The sequence below is a fragment of the Gossypium raimondii genome, chromosome 12 (genome assembly GCF_025698545.1).
Source record: "Gossypium raimondii isolate GPD5lz chromosome 12, ASM2569854v1, whole genome shotgun sequence".
Taxonomy (NCBI): domain Eukaryota; kingdom Viridiplantae; phylum Streptophyta; class Magnoliopsida; order Malvales; family Malvaceae; genus Gossypium; species Gossypium raimondii.
The window spans coordinates 31,764,155-31,781,208 of NC_068576.1; the positions used below are offsets into that span (position 1 = coordinate 31,764,155).

The following is a 17,054-nucleotide window of genomic DNA, read 5'->3' on the forward strand; positions in this document are numbered from 1 at the left end:
TAATTTCGAGTTTACAAGCTTTTACATGGTCTTTATCCTGTTGGCTAAAGAAGATACCTGAGGAGAAAGCGAGGTAACAGCATCAAGTTCGAATGATCCATCCACTCTCTTGCCAATTCCAACTCTTGTTGTGGGGTATTGATAATCACTATTGACAATTCTCTCAAAAATCTCGTAAGCTTCATTGTAAGATTTATCTGACAAAATTCCATTAGCTGAAGCATCAACCACCATCCATGTCTATGCATTCAAACCATTGTAGAACATCTTCATTTGGGTTGAATGTTGAAATCCATGCATAGGACATTTCTTAAGCAAATCTTTGAACCTTTCCCATGTTTCATACAATGTTTCATCCTCTAGTTTCTTGAAGGATGTTATGTCATTTCTCATTTTGGCATTCATATTAGGTGGGTTATATCATAGTAGAAATCTTTGACAAAGATCATTCCAAGATTTTACTGTTCTAGATGGTAAAGCATTGAGCCATGTTCTAGCACGATTTCTTAAATAATAGGGAAACAGTTTAAATTTTAAGGCATCTTCAGGGACATCTTGCTGTCTAAAAGAATCACAAAACTCCAAGAAAAGTCTCAAGTGCAATCTAGGATCGTCACTTGGAAAACCACCAAACTGACCAATTGATTAAAGAATCTGAAACATTACAAGTTTCAGTTAAAAGTGGGAGGTTGAGTTTGTGGCCTAACTATTCCAAGATTCATGTTGTCTAAGATAGGCACAACATGCTATCAAATTGGCCTATCTTAATCATCAAACATTTGAGCAAGAAGAGGATTAACATTTTGAGCTCCTGGATTAAGTTGCACATTCATAGTCTTGATTCATTGCTCTTTGTTCTCTTCTCCTTCTCAGCAAGGTCCTTTTAATTTTTGGATTTAAACGATAGAGTCCTTTAGTAGTAGTGCCTCTACGCATACAACTAATAGCAAAACCGTTGAGATCATGAAACAAAAAAATTAACAACTAAAAGTATAAAAAAATGCAATAACAAAAACTAAGGTTACCAATCGCCAATTCCCAACAACGGCGCAAAAAACTTGTCTTGTGTGAATATGATGTCTAAATTGTACAAGTATACACGTCAAATCAAGTAATAAAGTGATGAGTGAGCATCGTTCCAACGAGGATTGGATGAGTGCTCGTTGTCTAAGTTATCACAATTGAACAGAAAAGATAAATGTATTGAATGATGTTTAATGAAATTAAAATAGGATTAACATATTACAAGTGAGAGTAGTGAAGTATACTAGCAGAGATTATCATTGAAACAAATCAAACAAGAGTACTAAAGACTTTAGCAAGGTTGGAATATTGGTCATGAAGCGGTTTACTAAGGGATCTGTTCTAACTCGGGAACAATACCGTGGCAAAACTACGGTGACTTTACTACTTGAGTGGGTACTAATGTGGTTCACCTCTGTCAAAAGCAAGACCTCAAGTTACTTACCCCTAAGGCACTATATGTCTATAGGCTCAAGATTAGTAACTACTACTAAGGCTTAACCCTATAAATCATAAAACGTAAGCCTCTAAGTCTAGAGTTTACACAACTATTTCACTCAACACTCTCTTATATTACCCAACTTCGATCCAAGTAACCTAATTATGTCGATGTCAAACTACCTTAAGACTTATTGAGCATTCATCAACACTCTTTTAAGCATTTAAACAAAAACAACCATTGAGTAAAGCAGTAATATAAACCATATTAACCCATAAACATTAATCAAAGTTAAAACATCATCTAAAGAAAATCCTAACCATATTAAGTTAGCCCATAGCTGGGCTATACAAATTCAAGAACAAAATCCTCAATATCCCAAAATATCAGTTTAGAACAGGAGAATAGAAACAAATGCAAAGGAAGAAATAAGGGTTAAAAATTCCAATCCCCCTAACTCAACGACTTGTTGCTTGTTTTCACCAAACTTCACAGTCAGCTCAACTTGCCCTTCTTGCCACAATGAGACCTCTGTCCTAGCTCTCGCCGTCCTTCTTCTTTTTCTTTTTCATTGCCTTTTATACTTAGGTTGTCCTTTAGGGTAAAAGTCATTAGCCATCCTTGCTTTTTCTCTAATTTTAAGGTGAATATTCTCCATTACACGTGTATGTGGGGGACCAAATTCTGAGTGTTCTCATTTCTAACTGAATGTTTTTCATTTTCTTCACCAGTATTGCCATGGAAACCTCTTATAATGCCTCAACAAATCTCTATCCTCTGCTATCCTTGTAACATCCCAAAATAGGGCTTAAATGGAACAGTGGTTGCGAAACCATGAATTCAAGATAGAAAATTTTATTGTGATAAATTTTTATGGTTTACCGGTTGATTGGATGCATGTGTTAGAATACCGATAAGAAATTTCAGCAATTGCATGTTTGAATTGCATATTAGGGTCTAAATGCAAAAATGGGTAAATATGAGTTTTAGATGATAAAGGATTTAATTGAAGTGCATAAATAAAGTAAAGATCCTTAAATGGTAATTAGACCATTAGATTTTCATGGACAAAAATGGGCATGCATAGATAAAAATAACTAAAGTTTTAATGAAGGGCATTTTAGTCATTTGATAATAAAAAGAATTAAAAGGGAAAAAGACGGAAAAATGTGCTCATCTTCTTCCATAGGGCCAAAACTTCAAGGAATACCATATCTAAGGTTTCTTCACTTTCTCAAGCTCATAGTAAGTGCATCCAAGCCCCGTTTTTAATTTTTTTTACGTTTTTGGAGTCCTCGTAGATCGATTTAGTTTATTCTACCATTAATTCATGTTAGGGTTTATATTTGGAAAAATAACCATAGGTGAAATATGTTTATTTTGATGTTTTGTGGTAGAATATGAAGTTTGAAATTATATTAAACAACTTTTTCTAGGCGATTTTAAGTGAAAACGAGTAAAACGACATAATTGGTAAAAACACCTAATGTTCATAAGTAAATGTTAGAGTGGGAATTTGATGTTGCCATAGAAGGGAAATATGTTCAGAATGTCATAAAATATAAGAATAAGGGATGAATTTTAATTTTCTAGCTTTGGGGTAAAAGTTTAAATATGCAAAAGTTTAGGGGCAAAATCGTAATTTTTCCAAAGTTCGAGTCAATGATTGTTTTGATGAATGTGAGTATTAAATAAGCTAAATTTTCTATTATAGGTCAAGAGGAACAAAATCCGGAGTTAGACCAGGAAAAGAAAAAGGTTGAGGACTAAGTTGCTAAATTTGATCGTATTTCGTACCGAGGTAAGTTTACGGTAAATAAATAAAATATTTCAATAATTATTAATGTTGTTATTTTCCAGCAATTATGTACTTATTTTATGAAATTACTTAATGTTGACTCAAGTATGAGATGATAGAGAATCGGTGTTAAAAAGTATGAGATGATAGGAATTTTTTATTGAAATTTATATTGATATGTTTCATGTTCAATTGATTGGATATGCTCTTTAATACACCTACTAACCTTGTGGTGTGTTGGGAATTGAAAGGAAAGGTATGTAGAATTTTAAATAAGAAATGTTTTAATGGTTTAATCATTTATGTTTAGTAAGTTAAGTTTCCTTTATACGAGCTTAATAAGCATTGGTTGCTTACATAGTTATTTTTCCTTGTCTTGTAGATTGTCGGAAAGCTCGATCAGTTGGAATCAAGTTAAAGTACATTCACACTATCCACCCTTTATCTCGGTAGAAGATTTGGATATATTGATGTCGGGTTATAAATGGCATGAACTAGGAGCCCTTAAGTTATTTTGTTTATGATGATGTTGTTTATAAGTTAGTTTAAGTAAGCTTTGCAGTTATAAATGTTTAGTATCTTTGGTGCATGTTTGAAACTTGATGTGGTTTTGGTCATTAGCTAAATACATTTAGTCATTAGCTTGATATATGGTAAACATATGTGATGAAATGGAGACTTTGATAATGTCTTGTAAATTTTGAGTATGGATTTGTTTGGACGTTTAAATTATGGTAACAATGAGGGTACAGTGGATAGGCAATTAGATCAGATGAGATGTGCTTTTTGGTCACTTTATTCATGCATCTTGAAAGCAACTGGCTTATGGGTTAATGTTATGAAAAAGAAATGGTTATTTGGTATGCTAGAAACGTGCTAAATGGTTGGTTTTGGAAATGTTGAAATGAAACAATGTTGATTGTGATTGTGGTACCTATTGTTGATATATTGGTTAGAACTTATTGGATGATTGATTTGGTACGTTTGAGTGTGATTGGAATATGTTTTGATCATATGAATGTTTGTATAAATGGTGTGTCTTGGTGTGCAAGAATAGGGTTTTGAAATAACTTGATTTAGAGGCAATTTATGTTGCACACAGCCTGGGACACGGGCTGCCATAAGGCTGTGTGTCACACACGGCCACCCCACACAGTTGTGTGTCATATTAATTTCAGGTGCATGTTTCACACGGATTGGCACACGGCCTGCAACACGACCATGTGACCCAAGTCAACGAGTTATACAGGCAAACACACGGGCTGGGACACAATTGTGTGTCCCATAGTTTGAATGCCCACATGGACTGGGCTATGTCGCACGGCCGTATGACCCCTATTTTTCTATTTTCCAAACTTTTGTGTTTTATTTTGAATTAGTCCCTGAATGTTTTCAAACTATTTTTAGGGTTTCTTAGGCTCGATTTAAGGCCTATAAGAATTTTTATGCTATAATTAAATTATGTTATCAAATGTTAATATGTAAATTATTAATTAGTTTATGTTTCGATGTTAAATGTTCTGAATTGTATAATAATACTCCATAACCTTAATCCGATGACGAAGACAAGTTAGGGATGTTATAGATTTGGTTTGAGAAAATTGAACGACTGTAAATTTTTTTTGTTCTCCTTAGATGAAAGTACAAAAAATCTATTAAATTTATTAAATCTTTATATTCATGATAAGTAGGACTCCAGAGAGAACCCCAAGTGGTGTTTACCTTTGTCTAGAATAGGTTGAGTTTGAATTAGAGTTGTAAAAAAGAAGGAAAGAAAAAGAGTAGGACTCGTTAGGAAATACAATAAAACATCACAAATTTATGAAAACTATGGCTAGACCATGGCTTTGGTTTTTACCACAACCATAATTAATGTTAGGTATATCTCCAACCTTTTCCACATTAGATTCAAAAACCACTAACATTCCAAGGAAGAAATGGGCTTCAATGTGGCAATGGAAAAGCCATACACCTAGATTATCTGCTTGGAACCTCAAAGCAACCCACCCATATGGATGAAGAGCCACTGTGTTCTTCATAATCGGATCAACCAAATTGTACTTTTCAACATCTCTTAACAAGTTGAATTTCCCTTCCCCATATCCCAGCACCCAAAAGTCATGCCCATGAAGATGCCAGGGATGTGTCTCACTAACATTTCGCATCATAGAATTTGCATTTTGTAATATAATATCCACGGTAGAGTTAAATTGCAGCTTGTAAATGGATGTGCTTGAGATAGCATTTGTATTGTTTGCAACAGTATAAATGTCAAAATTTGTAGAGTTGTAATCTTCAGGTGGTGGACTTGGATCAAAAACATCACTCATGTTTTGTTTCAAGGCAATAAGGTAAGGGGTGGTTGGAAGGGTATGGGAAACATTGTTTAAGGACCTTCGAAGGTAACCATTTATTGTGTTTTGTGTGTTGAGGAGTACAATGATCCTGTCTAGTTTTCTTGGAGGGGTTATAATGAAGCCTTTGCGAGCTTTAATGGTTAAGCTTTGGTTGAGTTGGGAGTTTGTGTCATTCCAAATTGGTCCTATGGGTGGATTGGTTGGGGGAGGTTGAAGAAAATGATTGGGTAAGTAATTGAAAATGGCTAAGCCATTTGGGGTTTTAGGCTTACGACTAACTACATTAATGGTGGTCCAATAATTCTTGGATGGATCTTGGTTTGCTATTACTAAAACTGAATATGTCTCCCCTGAGTATATAAATAGGTTTTTAGTGACAAAAGGTTACACATATTGTCTATCAGCTTCAATAATTGTCATCTCATGGTCCTGCATTTCACAACAGGACAATTGTTTCAAGTTCCAGTTCAATTGTCAATTAGTGTCTGCATTTCACAATATGACAATTGTTTCATGTTCCAGTTCAATTGTCAGTTAGTGTCCACAATGTTCTTGATTTATTCAAACAAAAGAATAAATAATATTATAACATATTCTTTATGAATAAACAAATAAGATAAGTTCATTTAATGGGATTTTATTTTATATATGTTAGAATATCTCGTATTTAGAGTTCTTGGGCTTGATATTTTAGTGTGATTAACATTTTAATATTTTATATGTATTTTAGAAATTTTTTATCGAATAATTGTGTTGAAAGTATGTATCACTCTAAAGAATTGTGTTATGCAAATGCATAACATTTAGTGAAAGATAATGTTACGTAAAAACACAATTTATGCTAATAATTGTGTTATGTAAAGGCATAACATTTTATGTAATGTTAGATAACACAATTTATAGGGTCTCAATTATCATAGATTACAATCAACGAATTGTGCAATAAATAAAGCTCTAGTTAATGGTTCGAGATATTTAATTATAGAAGAAAATTTATAACCAACATATATTCTCAACCTCCTTTGGGGACCCATGTTTGTGTGTTGTGATGAAATTTTTGGAAAATATACTACACGTCCAAAAATTCTAAGATAAGAAATATTAAGCTATTGACCAAAAGTCAATTGTAATGAGGCGTTTTTATTATAACTTATTGACTTGAAGCGTGCAAGTGTTGTAGCATGTAAATCAACATAATCTTATATTGAAATAGGAAAATTTGTTCTCATAAGTAATGATTTAAATATTAACCAAAGACATTCAATAAATAATTTCTCTAAATAATTATGTATATAAATAACGAGCTTTGAAAAATTGTTCAAATTTATGTACAACAATCATTAAAAGCCTTAGATATAAAATTATTAGCATTAGCAAGACTAATTGTCTTAATTACATAATCCAAAAATATGGTTATTTAAATAAATAATTTTTCAAACAATAGGTTACAAGTTAATAACACACATGTGAGTATCATGTCAATGTATCTACCAAAATTATATAATATCCTTGATGGATGAAACCATATGTAATGCCTCATAGTCTATTTTGATTACTTTTCTTTACATTATTCCTAACAATTTAAAGTGTCGGATATTTACACGTATTTAACACAAACACATATATTCAAAGAGTTTTACTTGAAAGAAACACGAAGAGTTGGAATAGGATACCTCAAATTGGAAGCTAAGAGATGATAAGGATGTCAAGCTAGCAAGCCTTAACCGATAGGTTTTCCAGGAATTACAGTAAGTGTCGAGGGAGAACATTGAGGATTTGTTGAGTTAAAAATACCTGGTGTTAAGCCAGAGCAATTGTAGTTCCCTTTGCCATTTATCAATAATGATTGAAATATAACCAAAAAGAAAAAAAGAATAGTTTAGAAAGGTTGTGCATATTCAAGTGTTGCATGGGTAGTGTGTTGATATACCTGAGGCTCGCCAATCCATTGAAAAGGAATGGAGGACAAGGCAGTTGATTGGTCATAAGCTGAATGATGGTACCAATCACTGAGAATAATCCCATGATCCGCATCATAGTTGAAGGGCTCTGTCACTCCTGGAACTGAAACATTTATCATACCATATAATCCTCCTTCTCTTTGCATTCCATAATGTGAATGGTACATGTATGTCCCCGCCTAATGTTTAACCAAATACAAATTTATGTATATGTTTGGGCTTTAATATCAATAAATTTAATTAACACTACATGCTAGTGTTACACATCTAATCTAAAATTATTTTTAAAGAAATAATGATTATGAATACTAGGTTATTCACATATTCAATTTATGTGAAAATACTATATAAAAATTATATTTATATATACAAAAAACCAATAACACGTTGGTTAAAATGACAAAGTTGAAGTTTTGAGACTTTTAAGTCTCACTTTCTAATTTATTATAAACTTAAATTGTTATTTATAATTTTATATACAAATGTAAAACATAAAAATATCTTTATAATAATATTTATTATTTTTAAAAATAATATTTTAAGAAAAAATTAACTGAATCAATATCGATTTAACATGATTAAAATATTTAATGAGATAAAAAAACTCAATTGAAATTGATTAATTCATTCCATTTTAAAAATTGAAATTATTAATACCTTTAATCTTTTAGTTTTATGTTAAAGACAACATTAAATCATATATATATATATATATATATATATATATATATATTATTTGGTATTTATTTAACATTAGATATTTTAAATTTTATTAAAATGAATGGAAAATTGAAAATCTTAACCTTGGATATGTTTTATTTTTTACATTAGAACAATAGATTGAAACTTTGAAACTATGGCAAGAATCCAAATAATTTTTTTTTGAAACTTTTCAGATTGGGCTTTATTAATGAAATAAGTATAAAAATTGTTCATAAAATGAAGCCTAAAACCTAAGAAACAAACGGCCCAACACCATAAATTAGACCCAGAAACCTAATGACACGGCCCGAATCAGATGGCCATAAACAACTAAAAATATCTAGATATTAAAATGGAAAACTCTAGAAGCAGCATTAAAAGCGCCGATTCATTGCCCAATCAAAAAAAACTGAAATCTGTCGTCTCCTTTCTACTATCATTTCCTTTTCCTTTTGACGATTTCACTTTCAAAACTATCCTTGTAAATTGTTTATTTTCTTCTTGTTTTGAAATTTCCTCTCTTTCAATATTCGTCTCCTGAGACTCCCCTAGTCTGGCTCGCTTACCCCATCATACCTTGTTTGATCTTCAACGTACTCAAGAACTCCCATTTCCAGGTATGTTTCTTCTCCTCTTTTTAACGTTTCTATTGCAAGAATGTGTGCAAGGTTCTTCGCAGATCTTGGTGTATGTTGAAATCTGAAATTATTTAGTCCATGTGTTTTCTGTTGGATATCATAAATGTAAACTCCTACCATTGATCGGTCATGACCCTTTGTATTACATTTCTTGATTATTGCGAGGGAATCTCCTTCAAAAATGAGTGACTGCCATCCCTTCTCGACTCCTACTTGGATCGCTTTCCAGCAGGCTATGGCTTCAGCAGCAAAAGCAGACGATACGTCATTGTGAATTTCTGAACAGGATAAGAGAACTTTTCCTTCCAAATCTTTGGCCACAATACCTGAAGCTGACCGGTTCTGGCTCTCCTTATATGCACCGTCAAAGTTAATCTTGATGACCTCCTACTGTGGGTACGTCCATCTTCTGTTTTCTTTTATTATCCTCAGATCTCTTTTTTAAAAGCCAGTTATCTCAGTGATGTAACTGTTAATAAAGTTTGCAATCTCCTTCCCATTACTGACTTTTCCTTCATGTATTCTTCTGTTCCTGTCCCCCCATATGGCCCAGAGTGCACAACAGAAAAGCTGACCTTGACAAGCGTTGAGCTGCTCTATCACCCAGGTAGTGTACAAAGTCCTCACTTTGATTCAACATAATATTCTGAAAAGATAATGCTCTCCATACATCTACTGTAACAGGGCATTCTCGGAATAGATGATTCATAGTTTCAGCACTGTCTCCACATCGAGGACAGTTTGTACTTACAGCTAGCTTTCTGTGTTGCATATTTACTTTTGTAAGCAGATAGTTCCATGACAGCCTCCATATTGTAATCTTTACTTTTGTTGGTAGATTCAGGCTCCAGAGTTGTTTATAGAATTTCCTATAGATGGTATGTAAAGCATAAGCTCTAGGATTACCATTCGATCTCTGTAATAGTTTATAAGCACTGCGGACTCTGAATTCACCCAACATCCCACCTCCCCAAATAAGAAAATCTTCATGCGGTGTTCGTGCCAGAGGGATTCAGAGGATCCTTGCAGCGTCTTCTCTTGTGAAGGTACTATTAATCAGCTCCTTTTTCCAAATTCTTTTATTACCATCAATTAGCTCATTAACTTTGGATACGCTCATAGAGTTGAACTCTGATGATAATTTAAAATTAACTGAATCTGGAATCCAAGCATCATTAATGGATATACTAGTACCCGTTCCCACCCTCCAACATTGACCTTTCATCAATAAAGCTTTAGCTACCCAAATACTTTTCCACACGTAAGAATAGGAATTGCCCAAATTGGAATTTAAAAAATAGTCGTTCGGGAAAAATTTGGCTTTAAAAACTTGCGTAACAAGAGCATTTTGATTGTTGATAATCCTCCACCCTTGTTTAGCAAGTAGAGATATGTTAAATTGCGTCATATTCCCAAAACCCAAACCTCCCTCCTCTTTAGGACTACACATGTTATCCCATTTACACCAATGAATTCCCTTCTTGCCCTTGCCTTTTCGCCATTAGAATCTAGCGAACATATTTTCAAATTCCCCACAAAGAGATTTTGGTAACAGAAAACATGTTATAGCATAAGTTGGAATTCCTTGAAGTACTGATTTAATGAAAACCTCTTTTCCCCCTTGAGATAAAATTCGTGTACTCCAATTCTCGATTCTCTGCTTGATTCTGTCCTTTAGATTTTGGAAAGATTCCTTCTTCTTTCTTCCAACCATATTTGATAGTCCTAAATACTTCTCCATATTAGTAGATCTCCGTATTCCATTTCAGCCGAGATACTTTCTTTTTCCCCTTCCACTGTATTAGATCTGAAGAAAATCATGGACTTATTAAAATTAACACGTTGACCCGAACAAATTTCATACTCCTTCAAAATATCTTTTAGGATTCTTGTTTTGCTCTTTGAGGCTTCACCAAACAAAATACAATCATCTGTGAATAATAAGTGTGAAATTACCGGGCCTCTTTTACTAGCCTTCACCCCTTTAATCAAGCCCTCCCCTGTTGCAATCCTGAGTAAAGATGAAAGTCCTTAACTACAAATAAGAAAAAGAAAAGGGCTGAGTGGGTCACCTTGTCGAAGTCCTCTAGAAGGTTTAAAAACACTGCCTCTCCTCCCATTGGTGGTTACAATATAAGAGACTGTAAAAATACATCTCATTATTAATGACACCCATTCCTCTGCAAAACCCATGCGAATCATAACTTCCTTCAAAAAAACTCATTCAACTCTGTCGTAAGTTTTACTCATGTCCAGCTTCATTGCCATGAATACCTTTTTCCCCGTTCGCTTTTGACGAAGTGTATGTAGAAGTTCATAAGCAATCAAAACATTATCTGATATGAGCCTCCCTGGAAAAAAATGCAGTTTGAGCACTACCAATACACCTTCCAATAATTCCCTGAAGATGATTGGTAATAGATTTTGCTATAATTTTATATATAAATGTGCATAAACTAATGGGTCTAAAATTAGCAAGATTTGTGGGTTTGGAAGTCTTCGGTATAAGTATAATCTCCGTTATATTTAAACCTTCAAAATCCTTTCAGTTATTCAAAACTCCCAAACAAAAATTTTCAATATCTTTACCTATAATATGCCAATATTTTTGACAAAATAGTGCCGGAAAGCCATCATAACCTGGTGTTTTGGTGGGACCCATTCCTTTGACTACATCATAGATATCTTCTGCCTTAAACTTTGCCAAAAGAGTTGTGTTTATATCCTGAGAAATGCTTTTATTAATACATGTTAAAAGATGGGGCATATCTCCTACGCCATTAGTCGAGAAAAGATTCTGGAAATACTTCTTTGCAATCTTGTTAATTTCTGAATCCTCGCAAGTTCCATTTCCATCAACTGTATCCAACCTGCTTATTGTGTTGATTCTCCTCTGCATTGAGGCATATTTATGAAAGAATGTCGTATTCTTATCCCCGAGCTTAAGCCAGTTAGCCTGTGCCCTCTGTTCCCAATACACTTCCTCTTTGTCGATCTCCATGTTCAGATGGATTCTCGTGTCAATTATCCACTCCAATATGTCATCATCTCGATCTTTCTCCATTAAATCTTCTAGCTCCTTTGAAAGTTTCTTCGTTAACCCCTTCCGTTTCTTCTTTATTGATTTTTCCCATTTTGATAGGCTGATCTGTAATCTTTCAATCTTTTCAAAAATAGATCCATTTGAAGACTCCCAGGCTTTCTTAATTTCCTCATCAATCGATTCCTCTGTGATCCACCATGCTTCAAATTTAAAACTTGGGGTTCCTCTGAAACTGCTTTCATTGGTTGTGCTTATTGACGTTAAGTGATGAATATTTCCTCTTGGGAAAAGTTCCAACCATTTTCCATTCGCAACACCCCTATCCAGTCTTTCTCTGATATTTGTTTCTGGTAAATTTCCTCTTTCCTATGTATACCATGTTCCCAAGTAGCCCACATCAATAAGTTGGCATTCGTTTAGGACATCGCGAAACTCTTCCATTCTCTTCGCCTCTCTCGGCTGACCTCCCCTTTTCACAAATGAGTAAATTATTTCATTAAAATCTCCACTCACTAACCAAGGATGATCTTGTTCCTGCCCCAAAAATCTTAATAGATCCCATGAGGCCTTTTTATTCTGTGAATAAGGTGATCCATAAAAACCTGTAAATATCCATTCTTCATCAACATCTTCTTCTTTGATTAGCACATCAATATGGTTCGTTGAGAAAGTTCTAAGATTAACCTGAACCTCTTTCCTCCATGCTAGGAAAATCCCTCCCCGCGTACCTATTGCTCCTACGTCCATCCCATTCATAAAACCACACTTCCTCCTAATTTCCTCCATGCGCTTTCCACTAACTTTAGTATCCATCAAGAAGACCAGTTGGGGATTGTTTTGCTTCAGTAAAAACTGAAGCCTTCTCATTGCCCGTGGACTCCTCAATCCACAGACATTCCAGCATATAATTTTCATTGCGTCTGGACAGCTTGCCTTTTGGCAGCCGCCGATCTATTCTGGTTGGGGTCTTCTGTCAACGAACTGATTTCACCCTCATTAATTAAATCTTTTCCATCCTGCCTCATTCTTTTGGTTGTGCCTTCCAAGTCTTTTCTGTACCGTAATCATCTTATAAAATCTTTGCTAATTTCCTTTTCTGTATAATACTTTCTGCCTCATAGTGTCTCATCCCTCCCCTTAATTCTATTCTTCTCCAACTGGCTTTCCTAATTGGTTTCAGTATGTCTTCATCTGTTTTGTTATTCTCTATTTTTTCTTCAATTATATCTCCTTTCTTTTGTATCTCCATCTCTGCTCCTAATGTTGTCAACCAAGAATCGTCTTTTTCCTCTTGCATCGTATCACTTCTTTTTTCACAATATAAGTGCGTTTCCCAATTCTCGTTAATATTTCCTATGTAAGAACATTGTGTTTGAAATTTTTTTGATAGAGCATTCAACTTTAAACTCTCCCTGCCAACCAAATTTAATTTAGCTTTTAATGCTAAAGAGAAAGGTGGATCCTCTCTAATTCTGCTCTTCTCTGCAGGGGTTAATTCTGTACATTCATGAAGACCATGTCCCACTCGACACACCCAAAACAAAAAGTCGGTAGCTTTTCATACTTGAAAGGGATCCAACATTTATTTCCATTACCTGTTGAAACAAAAATACCCCTGCGAAGGGGTTTCTGCACATTTAACTTTATTCTAAAGCGACAGAACTCACCAATAATTTCAGATCTGATCACTCCTCCAAAAGTGACTCCAATAGCATGCAAAAGATCTTTTTTATCAAATTCAGGTAAACATGGCCCAATTTTGATCCAGGACGGTGATGAAACAAGTCTAATTTGATCTCTCTTCATTGATTTTGTCAATCGATAAAAAATAATTAAATGTTTCCTAAACAACCAAGGTTGACCTTCCATAACAGTTTCTAAGTCTTCGTCTAATTCAAACACTATCAAAAAAAGGTTTTGCCCAACCGATTGAATCTCAAATTTTTTCTTTGTTTTTCATATGCTTTTCATCTGTGCTTTAAAACTGTCCTGATTGTAAGATTTCTTTGTCCATACAGAACAGATCAGATAAGGTTTACCATTTGCCTCCACCATCGAACTCTTGACAGATAGTTGAATGAGTTCCTCTGCTAATAGGGAGATCTCGTCTCCCCCAAACCCATCGTTCCCACCACTCTCCGTCATCCCAAGCCGCAGCAGCCACTGTTTTCGCTAGGACACCAGGCATAGCACTCTTGGCTTCTAGGGTTTTTTCTTTTTAAATAAAATTAATTTAATATAAACGAAAAGATGTAGTTTTTAATTTAAAGTTTAATTGATGTGAGATAAGATGATTGTTACCCTGTCAACTTCAAAAGTATATGTATACTTCTCCCCTGGCATGATTGCACATTGTGTAACGCCATCCGTTCCATCACTCCAAGGTGTTCCACGCTGTTTTCAGTAGCTCACAAACATAATTCATTCTATTAACAATTTTCTATTATATCATTTAAAACAAGTAGGTAAAATAATTCTCCACTTTCTCTTAATTTCAAATTTTGGCAAATTGACCCTTAAAATAATTAGAGCAATTTAATTTTTGTCAATTTCAAAAGTGAACGACTAAGAATAATTAATCACAACGCTAATGTCTTCCATAGATTGTACATAATTTTGATTAGTATAATAACAAATTTAGCCTTTGATGTTTACATATTTTATCATTTTGGCCTTAATTCTAAAAGTTCAATGAATTTAACCTCAACAGTTACATATTTACACAAATATTGTGAGATAAATTTGTTAAATTAGGACCAAATTGACAAAATGTGTAAACTTTGAGTACTAAATTTATTAATATACCAATCAAAATCCTTTTATTTGAAATTGTCCTTAATTCCTCACTTTTGAAATTGACATGGATTAAAATTCCTTTTTTTTTTTGAGAGACAACAATTTGATCAATTTAATTTCAAAATTGAAAGCAACTTTTACGAAATAAATATAAACATTAAGAAATGTAACTTCAAAATGGCAAAAACCTGGCGGATTCCATGCCAATGGATTGCGACATTTTCCATGAGCAAATTGTTGATAACGTCGACGGCGATTGTATCTCCCTGCACAGCTGAGATAGTTGGCCCTAGTGTCATTCCATTAATGGCCACTGCCAGTTTCTTGTAGCAATCAAGAGACTTGTACTCGTAAGTCACCTCCCATGTGTAATGTCGTTTTATGGCAGCAGTTGGAATGGTTATTAAGAAAATGAAGATGCATGTAATCAACAACATATTTATTATTTTTGCCCAATGTAAAAGCATCTCAAACATGTTTTTCTTTCATGTAATAATAGATGTTTTTCTTCTTTATATAATGTCCAAATCAAAGTTGATGTTTTTATTCCTTGCTTATTTAGTGTCATAATAACGATAAAACAAAAGGAAAAAACATATCTAACATTGAAGCCAAAATAAATGTAATACAATTAATTATCTGATATAGGAGTTTCATGATTATTTTCATGCAGGTAGTTAACGGGAACATATTACGTATATACATGTAACGGTTTTTTTTTTCTTTGAGGAAAAGGGATGTTTTCTCTTCTCCAAGGAAAAGGTATATTTTACTTTACTTTATTCTATTTTATTTATTTTCTTAACAGGAAGCAAACAAATGAATAAAAAACCAGTTAATTAAACTTAGATTATACCAAGTTGTGGTGAATTTTATTTTCATTTACATGTATTTATGAATTTGATCGAGCATGATTGGTTTTTTCTTAATTTAGGTTTCAGCTTAATCAACCGCTTAAACTCATTTAAATTAAATTTTAATTCATATAAATATATTTTAAAATCAAATCAAATAAATACTTTTATTAGTACAAATATGCTTTGACCCAAACAAAACTTAAAACCATGTCCAAAGTTTTAAAGTGATCAACCCAAGCTCAAATGTGAGGCTTATGATTTATTATACCACTCCCAATTAAATTAAACATGAATTAAAATATTGTTTGACGTGTATATATATATTATAATAGTTAGATATAAAATAAAAAATAGCTAGTATAAATTTAAATTTAAAATTAGAAGGGCAAGTAAAACCTCTTTGCTAAAAATAAATCTTAGGAGTGACTAAATATTACTAATTGAATTAGTTTATTACTAACCCATATACTAAAACATTTGTAAAAAATAATGCTCCTATCCAACGGAGCATAAATTTTATTTAGCGTAATGTTTGTATGCAATACATAAAATTAATGAAATGAATATTGCATATTGCATAAATTTTTACAAAAAAAATTAATAAATTAATAAATTATATAATTGATAATGTATATGTAATTCGTAAAAATGATAAAATAAGTATTATATAAAAAGGAGAGGAAGAGTTGGAGAGGTTGCTTTGAACATAGACATTAGCAAAAGCTTAAGACTAGGTTGATTGGTGCTTCCTTCATTTTATTACAAGGAAAATGGGTTTTGATATAAAATGGATCAATTGGATAATGCTTGTTGTGAGCACTCTCAGTTATTTGGTTTTGTTTAATGGGCGAAAGGTCGGATCGATCGCTCCTAATCGGGGGCTGCGTTGAGGGGGCCTTTTGTCTCCTTATTTGTTTATCCTCCATATAGAAGGTCTCAGTTATCTGATTTGGAAGGCCGAAGCGAGGGATGATCTACATGGGATCTCAGTGTATCATTGAGGGCCAATCTTCTTGCATTTGTTTTTTGTGGACGACAACTTTTTATTCTTTTGGGCATTATATTCGAAATGCAATGTTGTGGAGAATATTCTAAATTGTTATGAGGCTGCCTCGGGGCACGCTATCAATTTTCACAAGTTTAGAATTATGTTCAACTCAAATACTAGACCTCATATTTGGAATTCCATTCTGGCTTCGTTGGGTGTTTTTGGCTCAATTGACCATGGTCGTTATCATGGTCTTCCATCGTTGGTGGGTCGTAATAAGAGGTGAGTATTCTCGTTTATTTAGGAACGCTTAAGCAAGTGAATTTTCAATTGGAAGAATAAGGTGCTTTCAAGGGCTGACAAAGAGGTATTACTTAAAAATGTTGTTTAGTAGATCCCTGTTTAATGAATGAGTGTGTGTGTGTGTTTTGTCTTCCCTCAAAATATGTGAT

At 33.5% G+C, this 17,054-nt stretch overlaps 1 long non-coding RNA gene, 1 other non-coding gene and 1 pseudogene across 2 annotated transcripts; 2 read left to right on the plus strand and 1 right to left on the minus strand.

Moving 5' to 3' along the window:
• The first annotated feature begins 289 nt into the window (after positions 1 to 289).
• Positions 290 to 396, plus strand: LOC128035690 (small nucleolar RNA R71). Its single transcript, XR_008192241.1, has one exon. It is a non-coding gene; the product is annotated as a small nucleolar RNA R71 (small nucleolar RNA).
• Positions 397 to 5,071: 4,675 nt separating this feature from the next.
• Positions 5,072 to 15,194, minus strand: LOC105762118 (L-ascorbate oxidase-like; annotated as a pseudogene).
• LOC128035613 (uncharacterized) lies at positions 9,469 to 10,010 on the plus strand. Its single transcript, XR_008192124.1, has 2 exons — positions 9,469 to 9,525; positions 9,603 to 10,010. It is a non-coding gene; the product is annotated as an uncharacterized LOC128035613 (long non-coding RNA).
• Positions 15,195 to 17,054: the final 1,860 nt, after the last annotated feature.